At 40.2% G+C, this 21791-nt stretch overlaps 1 long non-coding RNA gene across 1 annotated transcript; it reads left to right on the forward strand.

Moving 5' to 3' along the window:
• Positions 1-17060: 17060 nt before the first annotated feature.
• Positions 17061-17668, forward strand: LOC106098533 (uncharacterized). Its single transcript, XR_001224781.3, has 3 exons — positions 17061-17141; positions 17218-17305; positions 17380-17668. It is a non-coding gene; the product is annotated as an uncharacterized LOC106098533 (long non-coding RNA).
• The last annotated feature ends 4123 nt before the right edge of the window (positions 17669-21791 follow it).

Here is a 21791-nt window from a genome sequence, read left to right on the forward strand (position 1 = left end):
TGATGATGATGATGATGATGATGGGTTCACAGAGCAGGTCAGGGTCACACTGCCCCCTACTGGAACAGCTGTCCTATCAGCTCTCAGTTCAGCCTTTGGTTTATCTGCAGTTCAGTTTAGAACAAGAACATAAAAGTAAAAATGACTGAATCAGAACAATTTAAAGATGGAAAAATGTAAATGATCAAATATCATGAAACTTCAATGCTGAAGACATAACAAACTTCACAACGTATTTCTGTTTTGATTAGAGAAGTGATTTTTAAAAATATTTACTTTTGTGTATTTACAGTTAATTATATACATGCATGGTTCAAATAATTGATTTGAACCATGAGTCCGTTTATTAATCAGTTATATGAAAGTAACCCAAGTTTATATGATCTTATTGTATTTTGAACATTTGAAAATTGTTCCTAAATGATTATGAGCATTTATAATTTCATTCGTGTTATTTTGTACTTTTTTTGTTCCTTTATTAAATTTATCAGTAACAGCCAATCAGTGTAACCACAGCACGCAGGAGAAACCTGAGTGAGGGGAAGAGATTCAACAACAGAGCAAGTTGTGAACAGATGCATTTTTATTTCCAGTCTTTGACAGTGATGGTGTCCAACTTCAGTCCTTGTGGATAAAATCTGTTTGATGGAGTTTGAATGAGGACTTGGTGAGTCACAGTTGGTTTTCTTTGGTGTCAGTTAGGATGTGCTCGTGTTCTTTACTAAATCTGATGCTGAAGTCACATTGCTGCCATTACAGGGAGCAGTTTGGATGTGATTTCCAGCTGAGCTGTTAGGAATGCTGGAATAAGACTTCAGTGTTTGTGTTGCACAACAGATCAGGTTTATTAGCCGAGTGCAGATCTTGTCATTGAAACCTGAGACTGTTGAACCTTGATGGTGATCCACGCCCAGGAGATCTGAACTTCCACTGAAATCTTCTGTTCCTGCTGGATCAACTCATATTCCAGAGATCAGGAAACTGACTCACACTTCTGAACTGTGGTAGGACTCCACCATAATCTCTGTTACTGCGACACACAGAGGACTTAATCCAAGAACTGATTCCACACCAGACTGTGACTGTGAAAGGTTTTCTCTGTAAATCTGTGGGCAGCTGATTTTGTGCTTTCAGTGTTGTAATTCCATTCATTGTGTTGGTGTTGTACTGGTAACTCACTGTGTTACTGATTATTCCTAACCAGCCACTCTGCAGGTCTAGTGAGTGAACTGAGTCGACTCATATTGATCAGAGTTTGAAGAGCAGCTGAAAGAAATCTGGTTAACCCTGAAGGAGCTAACACAGGTTAACTTGTAGTTAACACAGATAAGAGTTCAAACTAACCTGAACTGGACAGAGATATTTATTTATATTGTTGCTATACTTTTTAAAAAAAAATTTCTGGGATTTGGATCATAAATTAATGTGCACTGGAAAGTTATTATATATTTCTGCATCTTATGTTTCCCATAAATAAAGTTCTGCTCTTTGGTCTGTTATTTTAGGGCTGTGTGCTCATGTGAACTGAGATTCTGGTTTTAGCTATCTGTAAATGTCTCCAGTGCAACAAGAAGATGACCCGGAAATAAAAACAAAACATTTTATTCAAAAGCACGAAAGAAACAGCTACAAAGCTACAAGAAAAACAAGTGTTTTCACTTATTTTGATGAAACAGATAATCTGGATGAAACATCTCCAACTTACATGACACAGTCAGTGTGATGGTATCACTCCACTCTGAGAAGAAATAGTCCCTTCTGCCTCGGCAGCTGTATCCTCCACTCTCAGACTCAGTAACTGTGATTCTGTATTGATTGGATGTTGGAGGTGTGTTTAACTTGGCTGGTCTCCATTCATACGTCCACTGAGCTCCTTCACCTCCCTGAATCTCACATCTGACAGTGACTGTCTCACCTCTGTATATCTGAGTCCAGGATGGCTGCAGGGTCACAGTGGGCTTAATGGGAACTGTTCACATAAGAATGATCCAGTTAGGAGAGAAACATAAAAACTCTGCTGTTTATAACATAAGAGTAGAGTGACTGCAAAACAGCTGATTCACAGACAGTTTGAAGACTGAACATCAAAACAAAGTCACAATAAAACAATTTATAGCTTTATAGCATTAAACACAACATGTTTAATATAAAATGTAGTAGATTTTACTTTACTTATATTTTATTTATATTCCAAAACTCACAGATTTTTCTGCTTTACTTTTACTTTGAGGTTGAAATCAGCGTGGAGAACCAGAACACTGATGAAGCTGGGAGCCAGTCTAAAAAATGGGAGTGCTGGGATCCTATGTGATGTGATGTGTTTGAGTTAAAAGCCTGGCAGCTTAAATCTGTTTGGTCTGCAGTCATTCAGCTGATTGTTTGCTGAGACTGTTGCAGTAATCTAGGCAGGGGCGCCGTAAGAGGAAGAAAAGTGATGACGAGTCTAAGAGCCTGTGACTGACAGGGGCCCAGGAAAGAACATGTAACTATTTTTTTATGGAAATTATTCAACTATCACCACAAAATAATGTTTGCTTCACACTGTATTTTTAAATGTTTAAAGCTGTGTCCCAAAACGTCGGCTGCATCCTTCGGAGGACCCGGCCTTCGCGGTCTACGTGGGCCGGGTCCTTCGAAGACCGAGAAGGCTGGAAGTGCGAGGCTGTGAAATGGGACGGTCTAGCCTTCAGATTTGCGTCACCGCTGTGTCGGTGGAGTTTAATAAACTCGGTCGTCTGCTCCTTGCTATCTAAAATATAACAGGACACTGGCGTAAATTCTCGACCGTCTCACACTTCTGTTTAATCAGTTTTCTTTTTGACGTTTATTCAGCTGTGTGAAAATCCCGGAGGAACCCACCCGATGGATTAATAAAGTTTTATTTAATCTAATAATATAATAACTTTGATCTCAGCCAAACCGATTTACTCACGAACAAATAAAACACCGAAATAAGGCAAACAATTACATTTTTAAGTTATCCGAGTGACTTATATATCATGTTTAACCCGAGTAGCGAAAGAGCGGGGGTCTGAAAACGATGACGCCGGGAGTCCGCTGCTCTCGCTGGCTCGAGCGACCATTGAACCCCCCGGCTTGCTATCGAGCGGGTGGGTAACAGACGTCTCTGAAAACGTCGGCGCACTTTTGCAAATATGCAATGTCTTGATAAACCAAGCAGATATTTAAAGTTTACACACCCACTTTCTCGCCTGAAAATATGTTAAAAGTTTATTTTGTGACCCAGAAAGATTAATAAGACTAATTTTAAAACTTAGTAGCGGCCGCCATTGTTGGCAGCTGAAATTTGGCTGGACCGCGCTATGAATTCTGGGATATGGTGGGCCACGAAGGACACACCCAACCCATCCTTCAAATTCGGGGAAATGAAGGACGCATTTGTCGGCCGCATTTGAAGGAGTCGACGAATTGGGACAGCCTTCGTCGCCGGGCTGTGACGTAATCGGCCTTCAAATGCGGCCTCCGGAGGATGCAGCCGACGTTTTGGGACACAGCTTATGTTTCATAGTGTTAGTTTTGTTTTGTTTTTTTCAACAAAGAAGAAAATCTGCCTCTGCCTTCCTATTTTCATGATCAATCAGAAGCTACTTATCAGCTGACCTTAGAGTTCTGTTTGGAGTTTGTTTAGTTAAAAGATCAAAGATTAAACAATCATTCTTCCCATAGCCCATTCTGTCAGGAGGCAGAGTCTGGCTTTTACAACAGAATTTATTTATTTCTCAAATGAAAAACTGTCATCAAAGATCACCTGCAGAGTTTTTACAAAGGGAGTTCTGAACTTTTTCAGAGGAACAAGGTTACACTTAAGAGCAAAACGAGGTTCAGAAGGTTCAAATAATACAATTTGTTTTTTGATAGTTTACATTCAAAAAATGTATTGCCAACCATGATTTTATGTCATCAAGGCAGTCTAGCAAAACTTTTACAGAGACCGTAAAACTGTTTTTAATGTCATCTGTTGGAAGGGTGTTTTATAGGAGTTTGATGGGCAGCAAACATAAAAATCCCCAAGAGTTAGAATGCTGTCAAATCTTTATATGATTCCAAAGAAAAGGGTGGAAATAAAATCCTTGTTTAACTTGAGGGGATGATAAACAAGCACAGGAGGAGACAGATCCACCATAAATAATTATAGTTCAGAGCTGCCATAAATATCAGCAGTGAGGTGTTGGCATATAAAAGGGTTAAAATAGATGCAAGACCTCTGCTGTAACCAGGTTCCTGCAGGAAGCTGCCTGTGACTGTTGCAGGTGGTGAGAGCTTTCAGTCAGCTGAAAGAATTAAAACCTTTTGAGTTCCATCAGGTCTCAGCACAGAGACATATTTTAATTGGCTTTACTTTGTTTAAAAATGTTTATCCAAAGAATTACTTAGGTTATATTTGCCACCATTTAATAGCATAATTACAAACCTTTAAGCAGTAAAATGTCTTCTGCACCATTTTATAGATAAGAATTTAAATTTCACTCATTAAAAAATATAAAAATGTAATAAATGGTTTGTACACATGTCATGGGTCTTGTACAAAATCTAAAAAAAGAAAAAAACCCCAGTATATCTAAGCAGAATATTTATCCATGTCTGCACAGTGTTATATTTTTAGGATCGGCATGGTTTGCAATATTAACGTGTCTCTGTGGTTCCTCTGAATCCAGGTGTGAGGAAATAAGACGTGTAAAATAGTGTCTTTGTCTTTAAATGATAAAACATTTTTTTATTCTTACTTTTGAATTATTTCCTAAAAAGATAAATACATGACTGACATGTCTTGTGATAAGGAGACAAAAATGTATTTTTCTTTCACTTCTTTCACTTGTTTTTTTTGTTGTTGTTGTTTTTCTTTCCCCTGTCCCGTTTGGATCTTTAGCCATCAGAATTGCTGTCTGAAGGGCAAGAAAGATGCCAAGCAGCTTTACTTTACCAAGTGGATCATCATGGCCTTGCCATATTGGTCCATTTGATTGACCTTTATTATAATTATGTATTTATTTTATTATTTTTTTGGGCAGCACGGTGGCACGGTGGTTAGCACTGTTGCCGCACAGCAAGAAGGTCCTGAGTTCAATTCCACCATCAGGCCGGGGTCTTTCTGTGTGGAGTTTGCATGTTCTCCCCGTGTTTGCGTGGGTTCCCTCCGGGTACTCCGGCTTCCTCCCACCGTCCAAAGACATGCAGTTTGAGGGGATAGGTTAATTGGATAATCCAAATTGCCACTAGGTGTGAATGTGTGAGTGAATGTGAGTGCGAATGGTTGTCTGTCCCTGTGTGTTAGCCCTGCGACAGACTGGCGACCTGTCCAGGGTGTACCCCGCCTCTCGCCCTATGACAGCTGGGATAGGCTCCAGCGCCCCCCGCGACCCTGAAAAGGATAAGCGGAAGTGAATGGATGGATGTATTTATTTTATTTTATTAGACGGGACAGACATGACCGGGGGATAGGACAGGGAGAAAGAATGAAAGAAAGAGAGGGAGAAAAAGAAAATAGAGGGGAGAAGAGATGGCGAGAAAGGGGGGAAGAAAAAAAACAAACAAACAAAACACCTTGATCACCTGTATGGAGATAAAAAAAAAACAAAAAAAAACAGAAGAGAAAACAAACAAAAAAGAGCAACATAATAAATACAACACCATCACAATAAACTAGCTAACAGTAGATAACAGTAGATACTAAATATTAAATGTTATTGTGCAGCACGCAAGATCGACAGCACACAATGTGCTTTGAGGTAGCAGCCAAGAAAGGTGTAGTTTGTGTCTGTGCACATCTGTGTGGATCAGCACGCTTGTATTCAAACGGTTTCTCCATGTAATGGTCTGCTAGGGAGTGTGGGGAGCCATAGCCCCGCCCCCCAGGGCATGAAGCAGGTCTGGAGGAGTTCCAGGCCGCAGACATCCAGAGGCCCCAGAATACGAGGACCCAAGGAGGACCACCAAAGGGGCAACGGTGCCTGAGATGTTCTCAGAGAGGTGGAGTCTAAGACCCAACCTGACATATAGACACAGACGAACAGGCGCACGCACACACAAACGTGCATTCCCACCCCCATATACACAAACAAATACTCGGCACTCACCCGACATAGAGACACACACAAATAGACACTGTACACACATTCACACTCCCCAAACATACTCTATATCCCAGGTCCAGGTACCCCTGCCCCCAGAGGGGCAAACCGTACCCAGACCCAGGAGATGTAACCCTTCTCTCTGGGGTGGAGGCAAGCAGACCGCCTCCTTATTTTTGTTTTATATTTGTTGTTGTTGCTGTCTTGAAATCTTCCAGCAGAGATCAGCTGGTGGCAGCATGTGTTCAGGAGATTCAAGGACAACGTTACAGTTTTGTCTGAGTGTAGCTGGAGGACATTAGCTGACATTTAGTTTGAACCTCACACAGACAGTCATTAAGAGAAATCATCATAGGTCACATGGTCTAAGTGCAAGTACTGTGTATGTGTGTCATTAGCATGAACATGAAAACATGCAGCATGTGTCTCAATTATCTGTCCAAGAGGAAGCATAAATTAGACTGAGCCCCTTCTAGTGTACACAGTAGCAGTTTTGTCACCATTTGTTTTCTACAACATTTGATATAAATAATTTTTTTAGCAGCGTCTTCATGCTGAGACTTTGTAAAATAATCATAAATGTAAACGTGTGACAGGAAACAGTTAAAAACATTAAGCAGGCTGGGCCCAGCAAAATGTATAACTTATAAAAACCTTATGAAGCAGGTCTTTAAGAAATTATGTTCTGACGTTTAACAAAACCATCATTTGTCATTCATTTAAAATTAATAAATAAATTCATGTCATGAACATCAGTTAGTGGAATCAATCTAAGTGTAACCTCTAATGAGAAAGGCTAATGTAGCAAACCAGTCTCTAATAAAATGAGGCCAAATTACCATCAAACCTGAAACTTCAATGAATTAACTTCAATAATGCTAAAAACAAATGAACTGATCTCACTGTCTGCACATGTGAAGCTACTGAGGTGAAGACACTGGGAAAATTACATTTGTATTTATTTTTTTCTCATACTAACAAAATATTTTTCATTCTTCAGATGTTTCATTTTGAGTGATTATTTTTATCAAAACCATTTTTGCTACTTTTGATAATAAACAAAAAAGCCTTCGGTGTGTTTCATTCTGGAAAATAAATTAAAAAACATAGTGTGAGTGAAATATCTCCAACTTACGTTTTACATTCAGTGTGATGATATCACTCCACTCTGTCCAGAAAGAGCTTCTTTTACCCCGGCAGCTGTATCTTCCAGCATCAGACTCAGCAGAGTTGATGATTGTGTATTCTCTGGATGTTGAACGTGTGTTTAACTTGTCTGGTCTCCATTCATACGTCCACTGAGCTCCTTCACCTCCATGAATCTCACATCTCACAGTGACTGTCTCACCGCTGTTTATCTCACCTCTGTTTATCTGAGTCCAGTTGTGTTGCAGGAACACAGTGAGCTTAGGAGGAGCTGTTCAAATAAAAATATAATAATAATATATCATTAGCAGACTCATAATTTGATTTGTAAATCAACAACAAAAAGTTTTGTTTTGATTAAATAAATCAAACCAGGTAATTTTCTGATCTTTTTATTCCACTATGTACTTACAGTAGTTCTACATCTTTCCATTTACATATTTATACATTCATGAACATATAATCCTTGAGTTGTCAGTTAACTGCTGTTTCCTGCTATGAGTAAACATACCCGCAGTTAGAGAAAGGTTAACGTGGTCTCTGCTAAAATGAGGCCAAATTGTAATCAAATTAAAACTTTGAGGAATTAGAAAAAAGAAAAATGCTAAAACAAAAGAACTGCATCATGACACTGAGCTGCAGTGATGAAAACTCCACATGTGCAACAACTGAGGTGAAGAAAACTGCGATAATTACATCTGTTTTTCATTTTTCATTAAACTTACTGAATACCACTGTCAGTTATTACTGTATATTTTTATAATTACATTAAAAGCTGTTGTACGCTACTTTTGATACTAAACTAAAACAAAACCTAAAGTGTTGTTAAAAGACAATATTTGTTTGTCTTTTTGGATAAAACATGCAAAATAAATTAAAATGAATGAAAGAAATATGTTCAACTTACATGATACAGTCAATGCTGTGCTAACACTCCACTCTGTCCAGGAAGAGCTTCTTGTGCCCCGGCATCTGTATCCTCCACCATCAGACTCAGTAACTCTGTTGATTCTGTATTCACTGGATGTTGGACGTATGTTTACTTGGCCTCGTCTCCATTCATACGTCCACTGAGCTCCTTCACCTCCATGAATCTCACATCTGACAGTGACTGTCTCACCGCTGTATATCTGAGTCCAGGATGGCTGCAGGGTCACAGTGGGCTTAGGAGGAGCTGTTCAAATAAAAATATATCATTAGCAGAATTATAGAAAAATAAAATCATCATTGAAACTGTCCTGGTTTTTATTGCTATTGTTAATGATAATTATAACCTGTAATTTGATGATATTTAGAATCTACCAGCAGAGTGAATGACAACAATCAATAACCCTGAGTTTTCTGTTTCTGTCTCACTTTGTGTCTTCTGTATGTTTTGGTCTTAATGTTGTGTTTATAAATCTGTGGAATAATCAATAATCTGTATAGACAAGTTTTTTTTTCTGTGGCTGATTGTGACTCAGAGAAAATGGATGTCTTTTCATGTTGGGTCTCTGCCTTCTAGAGAAGACATGACAGTAATACAGCTGAGTTTCTTTTATTCCTGAAATTTTTTTTGCTATTGTCTGAAATGTTCCAGCAAAGAAGCAGCTGATGGCAGCATCTGTTCAGCATCTGTTCAGGCAATGTGTTTCAACAACAACATTTAAAGTTTTGTCTGAGTTCATTTGGAGGACATTAGCTCACATTCACTTTGAACCTCACACAGACAGTCATTAAGAGAAATCATCATAGGTCACAAGGTCTAAGTGCAAGTACTGTGTATGTGTGTCATTTGTTTAACTTACATAATACAGTCAATGTGATGACTTCACTCCACTCAGTCCAGGAAGAGCCTCGTCTGCCGCGGCAGCTGTATGCTCCAGCATTAGACTCAGTAACTCTGTTGATTGTGTATTCTGTGGATGCTGAACGTATGTTTTTCTGGCCTCATCTCCATTCATACGTCCACTGAGCTCCTTCACCTCCCTGAATCTCACATCTCACAGTGACTGTCTCACCTCTGTATATCACACTGCTGTTTAACTGAGTCTTGGATGGCTGCAGGAACACAGTGAGCTTAGGAGGAGCTGTTAAAGTAAAAATATATCATTAGCAGACTGATAATTTTGACTTGAAAATCAACAATACATTTTTTAAAAATAAATTAAACAGGGTAATTTAATGATCTTTATATTCCACTATTTTTTTTCTACATCTTTATATTTACATATTACACATTTATAAATATAATCCATGAGTCATCAGTTAGCTGTTGTTTGCTAACAACGCTGTTAATCCTCCAGTGATGGATTCAAAGCTGGAGGCTGCTCTGCTCTCATAAACTGATTATCAGTTCTTAAATGGTGAAATACAAAGTTTTCATGTGGCATCAAAGTCAAAACTAGACTGGCAAAGAAAAACTAAGAGTAAAGGTTCAGTAACCAGGAAAGGAGCACAAACTGTTTTTTAAATCACTCTAAAAATACAAAACAGCACCATGAACTCCTCTGTGTCTGTAAGTGATCTGAAGACTGAACAAAGGTGAAACAATGCACTGAGCCTAACAATTAATAATTTGACAGATTCAGTGGTTTAAGTGCTGGTGATTAGTGAATAGCGATTTCCTCCATAACTGGAAGAAGACCTTTTTCAATTCTCAAATTTTTTTTAAACTCATCAGTTTCCTGATGAATAGAGAACAACATGTATCTGACTGTGTTGCCTGTGCTTCAGCTAAGCCACGTTTGTTTACAGAGCCCGCACCATTGCATTTAGAGGATAAGTGGGGGTATGATTGTATGTTGCAGCTAACAAAAAGTGCAGTGAGTACTGGTAACTGTACTCTGTTGTCCAGACTTTTCCCTCCCGTTTCAAAGCAGACAGCAGTGGGACCATTTATGCTAAAATAAGATAATTACATGTTTCAAGTTCTCTACAGATAATGAAAAGTACAAGGTGGGAGAGATCGACCCAACTTGGTGTGCTGTCGCACTCACGGGAAGAACCACCAATAATGTAAGCGACCCAAACATGGTAATTGGAACATGGGCAAGAAGTGGGCTGTATTATTATTGTGGGGAAAACACTCTGTTGGTTCGTGTTCCTCTGGGAAGCGTAGGGACATGTGCAATGGTGCGACTGGGAGCTCCTCTCATGCTTATTGGGAACCGGGTAAAGGCTATTCCACAACACAACACTCGTACCTTAGCCGCTAGATGTAAGAGACACATTTTGGCAAAAAGAGGGACCCAGGGTACACATGCATATGATCCTCGTCTGAACTCGCCGACTTGGATAGACTCCATAGGAGTGCCCAGGGGAGTTCCAAATGAGTACAAGCTGGTAAATCCGGTAGCTGCAGGATTTGAAAGTATATTCATTTGGATAACGCCTAATAAGAATGTTGATCGCATTAACTATGTTCATTACAACTTGCTGAGACTCTCTAACCTAACCAGGGACGCCATGATGGGGTTCGCAGAACAATTGGGTCCGAGTTCGCTGATGGGAGTGCAGAATCGAATGGCCCTTGACATGTTGTTGGCAGAGAAGGGAGGCGTGTGCGCCATGTTCGGAGACATGTGCTGCACCTTTATCCCCAATAATACTGCCCCAGATGGCTCAGTAACCCGAGCTCTGGAGGGCCTGAAAACTTTGTATAAAACCATGCATGAGCACTGAGGTATCGAAAACCCGCTGGCGTCCTGGATGACATCCGTGTTTGGACAATGGAAAGGTGTGGCTATGTCAGTGATTTGTTCCTTGGCCGCACTTTTGGGAATACTGGTCATCAGTGGTTGTTGTATCATTCCTTGTGTCAGAGGATTGTTGGTAAAACTAATGGCGAGGGTTGGGTGGAAACCCTGGCTGGGTGGAGGCCATCTACCAGATGAACTTAGAACCCATAGAGTGGGGCAGGGAGTGATACAACACGAAGTATGGTGACATTCCTTGTTGGAATGTCAAAAGAGGGAATGTTAGGATTCAGAAATTCTTTTATTGCTGCCATATAACCTGCCTTATGATAAATGCATTAATAACATGTTTTACAGCATTATTTTATCAGTAATATTTCTTACAGGGTTCATATCGCATTGAAGATGTTTGTCATCACATTGACCTTTCTATTTATAGGTTTAGGTATGATCATTTTATACACATTGCATATCTGTGCTTGTTTGGAGTTGATGTTCCATCCAAGAGAGTTATAAGCTTCACTGGCGCAATGTCCAGGTGATACATGTTGAGGGAAGATGAGAACATAGCAGGTTGATTGCATGCATGCTTACAATACACATAAATCTAGCAGCAGGCCTGAGTGAGGGCCCAAGTGTCTTCTACTTCTCTTTGAGACCTGCTGCAATTTAGTTTACTTAGTGATTGATAACGAGGGTCAATAATTAGCCCTTAGAGACCCTGAAGCTTGAAGTGTATTACCTTAAAAGGCAAGTGTTATAGAAAAGAGAAATTATATGTCTGTTTATAGCTATTAAAAATGTAGAAGATGTACGCTTGTCTGTAAACAATGTATTTTTGACTTGTAATTGACGTACATGGGGGCGTAAATCCTCTATGCTATAAAACACTAACTGTCTGTGCTTTGTTTTGCCTGTTAGCATAAAACATGTCAGCATGTGGTTCTCCCTACATTACTTGACAGGCTTTGTCCATTTATTGTTAATGTTATGATTTTGCATTGGTCATGTGACATTTGTGCATCTACACTGAGATTAAATGTACCTGCTCTGTTTTGTTGTTACAGTTTTACAGAATGAAAGTGGTACAAATGGTACATCAGTAAAAGCTCTGAAGAACGCCACAGTCTCCACATGGAGCGCTTACTGAAGCCATTTATGTTTAACTGCACAGGCTGAATAGAAGCATTGAGTCTGTGCAGAAGATAACATGTAAACACAGGGAGGATATTATTGAATACATTATAGGAGATAACAGCTACATATATGAACTGGAAGAAAATAATCATTTCTTACCTTCAGCATTTCCACAGATGACAGTACTGAGCACTGAAATAATGAATAAAACCTCATCAGACATTTTACAACTGACAAAATCAAAAACAATATAAAGGAAGACTTTTAAAGATACATTTCCAGATGAACAGTAATCACCAAATTTCTGTGCTTCTGTTTGTCAAACAGGCTCAAACATAATAACTCAAACTGTTGTAACACAGTGTGTAACTATAAGTGATGCAAAAAGCAGCAGTGTATCAAACATTTAAGCACTTAAAGAATCACAAGTCTGCTTTGTTCCAGCTCTCAGGTAAACAGGTTAAAGCAGTGACACACTGTAATTCTCACAGATCAGAAACATTTTCATTAATCGCTGCCATTCAAACAATGTCAGACGTGTACTTACAGAAAAAGCCCATCATGCAGAGCAAAGAGTGCCCCATCGTCACATCCAGCCTGCTGCACTCTGATCCACAGATAATCAAACAGTTTTACTTTGCAGAAAAAGAGAAGTTGTGTTTAATATAGATACAACAAGAGCTTTTCTACAGTTTCTTCTTCTGATTGGTCTCTCTGTGCTTCCTGTCCTTTCACACAAAACTCAAACAGCTCCTGTAGCTTTGACCGCAGCACTTATGTGACATGTTTAATTTCCTGTCCACTGCAAACATAGAAGTTTGTTTCTTATGTTGTTACGTGTCTCTATAATGTAAAAAAGTATTCTGTTGCTTCATGTCAGGAGACATATTTTGGCAGGTTATAATTTTAATCTGTCATGGTGCTCCAGTCCTCCTGTGCTCGCTCTATCTTTAATCATTGTTGCTCTCTCTCTCCTTTGTTTGTGTCGATGTGTTTGTGTCTCTGTGTTTGTGTGAGTGTGCTTAACCACACTTTGTGTTTCAGGGGTGTAGTCTCCTCTGTTTCCTTTCCTTGGGTCCTGCACACCTGGAAGTGATGAACTCACCTGTTTGTTCTTATCTGATTCCCTCACTCTGACTTAAGATGAAGGAAGCCCTTCAGTTGATGCCTGATCATTGAACTAGGCAGTGTTAGTGAAGCTGGCTCCATCAAGTTGCGTGTTTGCTCTGTTTTGGCACTGTGACCTTTACTCACCTCTTTGTCCTCCTCTGTGCAGAGACCTGGATGTGGATCTGAGTGAGTTACAGAGAGACAGATTCCTGTGGGTTTGTCTGTGTTGGAGTCCTGGGCCTCACTAAATGAAAATCCCTTTGCCATAAACTTTGTTTCTGACTTTGCTGTAAATAAATCTGTTAATTTTTCTTCAGAGTCCCACATCTTGAGTCCAATCCACACCAAAGTGTATGATAATGATGTTTTAGATTATTTGTTTTTCTAATTCAGATATATATGAACATTTACAGCCTCCATGCAGACTGTTAGAGGCAGCTGCTTTTCAGTGTGAGAAATAAACTTCACAGTTTCTCTTGATGTTCACATAGATTTGTTTTCTATAGTCCAGCATGTTTCATCACCACAGTGACTCTACTTTAACCTATTTTAACGTGTAAACATAAATCAAGTAGTGATAATTGTTACTAATACTCCAGTATGGGCAGGTCATTTAAACATGTGCCATGCAGACAGAGAGCAAAATGAAATTCCTACTGTGCTCTTTGTCTGTCTTTGTTAACTCTCTGCTGTTTGCTGAAGACTTAAAACAACACATCTGCTAACTGCTGGCAGAAACCACAGGCTGCATTTCCTCGTTTCTATGCAGCCCTGCAAAAAATGAGGTTGTTCAATAGATAAAATTAACCTGTGACAGAACAGACAGTGACCAGCAACAACCCTTTAAACACATCTAGTCATTGTGGTCTGTCCAGAAGACCAAAGATGTGATTCTTTATTGTCAGGTTTGCAGTTTAATCTTAATATTTCTTCTAGAATTAAATATATTACTATGGTTCATGTTGTAAATCTGAATCTAATTTAATTTAATCTGGATAGTTTGGGGAAATTTGTTTTGGTGTTTTAAAAGTTTCAGATTTATCAAAAAGAAAACAATATTCTTCATTTGCAAAGTCTTCAGAGACACAACTTTGATGCACAAACAGGTCAAAAACAATCTGCTTTGGTGCTCAACAGTTCTAAAAGTTATCAAGTCTTTATCTGAGGCTGTTGACTTTGACTGTACACTGTGTATTCTGATTCTGAGGGCAGCACTGCCTAAAAATGGAACTTAAAACAAAAAGCAGCACAAGAGCCACACACCCATGGAAAACACACAGAAAAAGAAAAAAAACTGTGCAAATATACAGTGTAACAGCAGTACACTGTGAAGGGCTGCACACATGTAAATATTGGGTGAAGTGAGTTATCTTAATATATATATTTCTTTTTGTTCATTTTCAGCAGCATGTTTGGGTCTGGGGGCAGCAGTCTAAGCAGAGGTGCCCAGGACTCCTTCTACCCGGCAGTAACTCGTTCACTGCTCCAGAGTGAGCAGCAAATCCTTTTCTGACTGAACACCATGGCCTCAGAGTATGAGGTGGTAATTGTCATACCAAGCACTTCAAACTAAGTGGTAAACCACCCCAGTGTAAGCTGGAGGTCACTGCTCGATGAAGCCACCAAAACCTCAAAAGGAAAAAGCAGAGACTAGTGAACCCGTCACCATCTGCCTCTTAGCTGTGCCAGGAAATTCTGTTCATGAAAATTGTCAAGAGAATCATTGACAACACCCACCAAGAAAGAGTTTGACTTATTACCAGTAATGCAGACAAAGCCCTGACTCTTTGTACAGGTATCACCCCACACAGGATATCCTGAGGAATGCTGTCAAATGCCTTATCCAAGTTCACAAAGCAAACACAGGCCAGTTGGTCAAACTCCCACACACTCCAAAATGTCATTGAGAGGAGGAAGAGTTTCAACCAGTATTCAACAACCAGGAAGAAAACAATATTGTTCCTACAGAATCCGATGTTCAGTTAACAGATGGACTTTCCTCTCCAGTAATCTGGTGTAGATCTTCCAGGGCAGGCTGTGAACTGTGATCCTCTAAAGTTGGAATACACTCCAGCCTCCCTCCATGAAGAGAAGAACCCTCACCCCAGTCTGCCAATCCAAAGGCGTTGTCCCCAACTTCAACACAATACTGCAATAGTGTGTCAGCCATGAAATCCCAACAGCATCCAGAGCCGTGAATCCTGCAGGTGAATGAGTTGAGTCTCATCCATCCATAAGGAGTTATTAACTACCTCACCCCCAGTGATGGATGAGCTATCCCCCCTGTCCTCTGACTCTCCTCCTACTATAGTGGAGACGTCGGTGGGATTTAGGACATCCTCAAAGTATTCCTACCAAAATATATCCACAGTTGATGTCAGCAAAGTCCCGTCCACACTATATACAGTGTTTATATTTAAAGGCTTAAAACTTTCCTTTTTGATAAAGCTTATAGTTGGGGCTGGATCACATGACCCTGAATCCTCCTTTAGTGTAGGCTACTGCAGGCTTCCCATGATGCACTGGGCGTTTCTTGTCCACTCACCTTTTTCACTCATTATGTTGTTTACTTTTTCCTCTCTCTCTCCTCCCACCCAGCTGGTCACAGAACATGGCAGCCCCTCCCTGAACAATTAAATTGATACTTGAACAAATGTTCTGTTTGCGTATCAAAGCAAAGCATGAACTCATTTTTTTATGAAGACAATTCTTTGTGTAGTTTTGACATGTATGCACAGATGCACACTGACTCAGCATCTGATTGTAAACACAATAAAACAAACTGAACAGATGATGTGAAATAACTGAAAAACTGTAACAATAATGTTTGTGTTGAACACAACATGTTACTGTAGCCGGATGGGCTACTCGCCTTTCTTTTTCTCTCTCTCTCTCGCTTGCTCTACCGCTCTTGCTCTCTCTTGCGCTCGCTCTCTTGGTTGCGCAGCTGGGTTAATTGGGAACCCACCTGCATATTGATTGCAGGGTTGTCCGAGGCGGCATCGTGGTGGGGGGCGGCATCACGGGCATCGGCAATAAAAAAAAAATTGCCCGTACTCATGCTGCCCTGACATCAGCCAGCGCATATTGGGAATGGCATAGGCACCAATCGGTTTTCTATCGCCCATTTGCTGGGAGTAAGGGCGCCCTCCGTTTGCGAGGTGCGCCTCCTGCTTGCGGCACAGGGAGGAGAGGGCAGGGCGGCGGGGGATTCTCTGGCTGCCTGGAGCAGCATCTAATAACCAACTCACAAAATAAAAATAAAATAAAAACAAACCAACAAACACGAAAACATCAGACATTATGATACAGACTTATAATTTGCACTGATGTTTTTTTTTTTTTCGAAATTCTTTACGCGAAAAGTGAGCGAGAGCCCTCGGTGCGCCTGCTTGCTGCTGAAGTCAAAGTAAACATTATTGTCATCTCCGCTACATACAGTCCAGTATATAGAGAGACGAGACGACGAGGCTCCAGTTACAGCAGTGCAAGTAAACAAACAATAAATATAAGAAGAGTAAGAAAATAAATGGTAAATCCATTTATTTATAAATCCAAAAAGAAATGGTAAAAATAGTAACAGTAACAGACTAAACTCCAAAAAATACATTAGGTTAAGGATTTTAATATTAATTAGTCATTGTCAATTGTTGATTTGTCCTGTTCTGATTGTATGACGAATTATGATGGCTGTTTGGTAGCTGTTTGCATACTATGCATATTTTCTCTCTCTTCATGTGTGTGTGTGTGTGTGTGTGTGTGTGCGCACATTTTCCTCTGGTGAAATTCAGTATGGTTCTGACAACAGTTTTATGTTAATGTACAATCCTTAATACGTTTCGTGGGGGTGTGTGGGGGGGGGCGCCAGAGGGAGTGTTTGCCCAGGGCGCCAAACAGGCTAGGACCGCCACTGAGCAGCAGTAAATGCTGGCACACTGCGACGGATTGATCAGCAAGCGAGTAGATCATATGACAGCTACAGGTATGCTCTCGCTTAACCTCAGATTCCCTCCGAGTACCGGAATTTGTATTAATATAGTTTTTGCGGCCTGTTGTAGCGCGGCAGTTTCTGTTTTATTTCGGCGTTGCGGAGAGAGGTGCTCGTGTTATCCCCACCAGTGAGAGTATAGCGCCTCCGGTCCTGGGGTAAGCCGTTAAAACTACTTTTATTAGCATTCACGATTACCGGAGGCTAAGGTTACATTTATCTGTCGTTTTAGGGTTTGATTGCTGCATTCACCTCTCGTGGCAAATCACCCAACCTTAATCGGAAAAGTGACACGCCTTCCCAGCCGCTGTTGTGAGGACTCCTCCTCGGTGGAGCCTGCTGTCTTGTCTTGTCTTCTCTCGTAGTGAAACTGTTTTTATTAAGTAGGCTAACCTTTCTCTGGTTCGCCTGGTTTTATTTTATTTTATTCTGGATTGTTGCTTGTACCCACGCCTCTGTGATCGGGCTGGAGCGATCCTCCGCCCGAGTGTGGTGCTGGGAACCTTGAACTGCCTCAGTTGCCGATCCGTGGGGAGCCAGACCGGCTTGTGATCGAGGCCTGGACAATTACTACCAGCACGAGTTGTAGTTGACTCGTGGGGCGTAAGCCTTCCAGTGTGGTGTGTGTGTGTGTGTGTGTGTGTGTGTGTGCGCGCGCGTGTGTGTGTGACTTCTTTTATTAAAGTTATTAAAGTTGGGTTTAGTTTTTTATGATCTGTAGCGAGCCTGACGCTCAGTGTCCTTTTATTTGTTTAACGTATTTTTCTGTGTTTTATTTCAGTGAACGGAGGACGTGCCAGTGGCACGGTGGTGGGTCGTTTTCACACTTTATTTTGTACAGCACCTGGTGCAGTGATTGTCTTTTTGTGTGATTTTCTTTTGGGTCCACGGCTGCTGGTAAGTCCAAGTTCCATCATTGTTTTATTGTACTTTTAGGACACTGTCAACAACGACACTATATTTTGTTTTCTTAATATTTTATTCTTTCTTTCCTTTACTATAATTAAAACTGTTAATATTTGAGCCAACCTGCCTCTATATGTGCATCCTTGAATCTGTGCGGCCTTTTTTATTCCTTTTATCTGTTTTTCTTAAACATATATTTCCTGGGGGTGAAATTCCCCTATGTGGTGTTGTCATTTTATTATTATTTCTTTTATAACCCCGCCGACCACTTGGTCACATAACCAACATTGATTATGTCAGTCTGTCCAGTCAGTTCAGAAAGCAGACCCACATGCAGACCAGGACTCAGAGTACAAGAGGTGACCATTGCAGTTTTTTCTATATAGTCTCTATTTAGATTGCAAAAATGCTGACTTCAGTCTCCAGTCGACCTCAATAAATAAATGAAACTTATATACTCTACAAAAGGTAAGCCGCCTGAATGAGATGAACCATTATTAGTCCCAGGGATGGGAAATTCACTTTGTTACAGCAGCAAAGTAAACAGGGCAGGAAGAAATAATACCTAAAAACAACAGTACTATGCAAAAATAGAAGAGAATAAACCATTGAATTATGTGAAGAATAATAAGTCAGATGATACTGTGCTGTCCCTACAATATGACTGAATTAACTCTCAACCTCACCAGCCTCACCTCATGTGTCACACACAGAGGTGTAGTGCTGGTAGGACCAACTGAAGCCTTTTTGTTTGTTTGTTTGTTTGTTTGTTTTTGTTTTTCCAGACCGTATATAAAATATTCACATTTTACTTACAGTGTGATGCAAAAGCTTGGGCAACCTTGTTAATAGTCATATTTTCCTGTATACATCGTTGGTTGTTACAATAAAAAATGTCAGTTAAATATATCATATAGGAGACACACAGTGATATTTGAGAAGTGTGTTAGATTTGTATTGTTGGATTGTCATTTATGCCTGGAAATATATATTTATATATGCTTAGAAGTATATAATCATTTGTAGATTGAAAGAATGTCTCATACTAGGAGGTCTGCAACAACTCTGTGTAGCATGAAGAGGGGGGTGCGTTCACCCCTCTCCAGAGTGTTCTGGCATAGATCACACACCTCTTGGGATCATGAGCAAGGTTCTATCTGGTATAGCAAACACACGTATATCTGGTTAAGTCTAAGTGCCTTTTGTTTAGATGAACTGCTGGACTTCCAGACCAGCAAGTTTAGGGAAGTCTTCATGGGGTCACACTCTGACCCCCCCCCCCCCCACACACACACATACTTACACAACGGACAGACAAGGTACTCTTTGTGTGTATGTATACGTCATATGTTAATGAACCTATGTATATTCATGTAACCTCAATGAAAGAGCAGTCTTACGGGGGAGCGGACGAGAGCAACTGAAGTCAAGTGGAAGGAACGACACTTGGCTCGGGCCTCCCTCGTATACGAGTAACACCAAGAACTTTGCCTGCTTGGTGTCTAATGCTTTTTGCTGTTGTATTAAAATTCTCTCGTTCCAGCGGCGGGTCTGTGCTAGACAGAGCCATCAAAGTGAAATGAAGTTTATTGGATTTACAGAAAGTGTGCAATAATTGTTTAAACAAAATCCGGCAGGTGCATAAATTTGGGCACTGTTGTCATTTTATTGATTCCAAAACCTTTAGAAATAATTATTGGAACTCAAATTGGCTTGGTAAGCTCAGTGACCCCTGACCTACATACACAGGTGAATCCAATAATGAGAAAGAGTATTTAAGGGGGTCAATTGTAAGTTTCCCTCCTCTTTTAATTTTCTCTGAAGAGTAGCAACATGGGGGTCTCAAAACAACTCTCAAATGACCTGAAGACAAAGATTGTTCACCATCATGGTTTAGGGGAAGGATACAGAAAGCTGTCTCAGAGATTTAAGCTGCCTGTTTCCACAGTTAGGAACATATTGAGAAAATGGAAAACCACAGGCTCAGTTCAAGTTAAGGCTCGAAGTGGCAGACCAAGAAAAATCTCGGATAGACAGAAGCGACGAATGGTGAGAACAGTCAGAGTCAACCCACAGACCAGCACCAAAGACCTACAACATCATCTTGCAGCAGATGGAGTCACTGTGCATCGTTCAACCATTCGGCGCACTTTACACAAGGAGATGCTGTATGCGAGAGTGATGCAGAGGAAGCCTTTTCTCCACCCACAGCACAAACAGAGCTGCTTGAGGTATGCTAAAGCACATTTGGACAAGCCTCATTCTGGAATAAGGTGCTGTGGACTGATGAAACTAAAATTAACTAAACTAAAACACCTGCTACCTGCAGTAAATTATGGTGGTGGTTCCATCATGCTGTGGGGCTGTGTGGCCAGTGCAGGGACTGGGAATCTTGTCACAGTTGAGGGACACATGGATTCCACTCAGTATCAGCAGATTCTGGAGACCAATGTCCAGGAATCAGTGACAAAGCTGAAGCTGTGCCAGGGCTGGATCTTTCAACAAGGCAACGACCCGAAACACTGCTCAAAATCCACTAAGGCATTCATGCAGAGGAACAAGTACAATGTTGTGGAATGGCCATCTCAGTCCCCAGAGCTGAATATTATTGAAAATCTGTTAAAGAGAGCTGTCCATGCTCGGAAGCCATCAAACCTGAATGAACTAGAGATGTTTTGTAAAGAGGAAAGGTCCAAAATACCTTCAACCACAATCCAGACTCTCATTGGAACCGACAGGAAGCTTTTAGAGGCTGTAATTTCTGCAAAAGGCGGATCTAATAAATATTGATTTCATTTCTTTTTTTGTGGTGCCCAAATTTATGCACCTGCCTGATTTTGTTTAAACAATTATTGCACACTTTCTGTAAATCCAATAAACTTCATTTCACTTCTCAAATATCACTGTGTGTGTCTCCTATATGATATATTTAACTGACATTTTTTATTGTAACAACCAACGATTTATACAGGAAAATAATGACTATTAACAAGGTTGCCCAAACTTTTGCATCCCACTGTAAATTTCCTCACAAGGGTTAAGGCCATTCATGAGTGATGTTTCTGTGCCATTGTGATAGCTCATTTTGAAAAATGCATCACTTGTAGTCTCTGGTATGTAACATCATTTGACCAAACATCTATCTTTTTCATTTGAGAGATGCTGTGATGTCTGTGATGCGAGGAAAAACATCAGAGGCGTGTTTTTCCTCGCATCACAGACATAGCAGCACCCCTTGACCAACATCAGCAGCTTTACTTCTGTTGTTGTAAATAGTTTGTGTGCTACATTTTTCATATAACTTCATTATTTGTATCCTAAAAACACGTTTCAGTGAGTGATTAGTTTCTGGTTGCATAAATGCACAAATAAATACAGAGCTATCAGTGTAACATTTTTAGGCTATTCTTCACCTAATCGTTAATTTAACTCTTGAAATATTTTTACAGAAGCAATATTTGGATTCAAATCACAGTCTTATTAAACAAGGTTCTTTGTCCTCAGTCTGGTGATAAGGAGGTAAAAGGCCTACTGGGCTGTCATGGGTGTGTCCAACAAAATGACAGGTGTCAGGATATGATGTGTGCTGATGTAGTTTAGTCTTTTCATTATTCTTATAATTAATAGTCAATTGGAGAAAATATACAGCAGATAAATAAACTTTTTCCTTTTAAAGATGAAATCTGCTGTGTGATTTTTTTCCATCCTTAATGGGTATAACACTTGACAGAGTTCCTA

Source organism: Oreochromis niloticus, linkage group LG3 (assembly GCF_001858045.2).
Source record: "Oreochromis niloticus isolate F11D_XX linkage group LG3, O_niloticus_UMD_NMBU, whole genome shotgun sequence".
NCBI lineage: Eukaryota > Metazoa > Chordata > Actinopteri > Cichliformes > Cichlidae > Oreochromis > Oreochromis niloticus.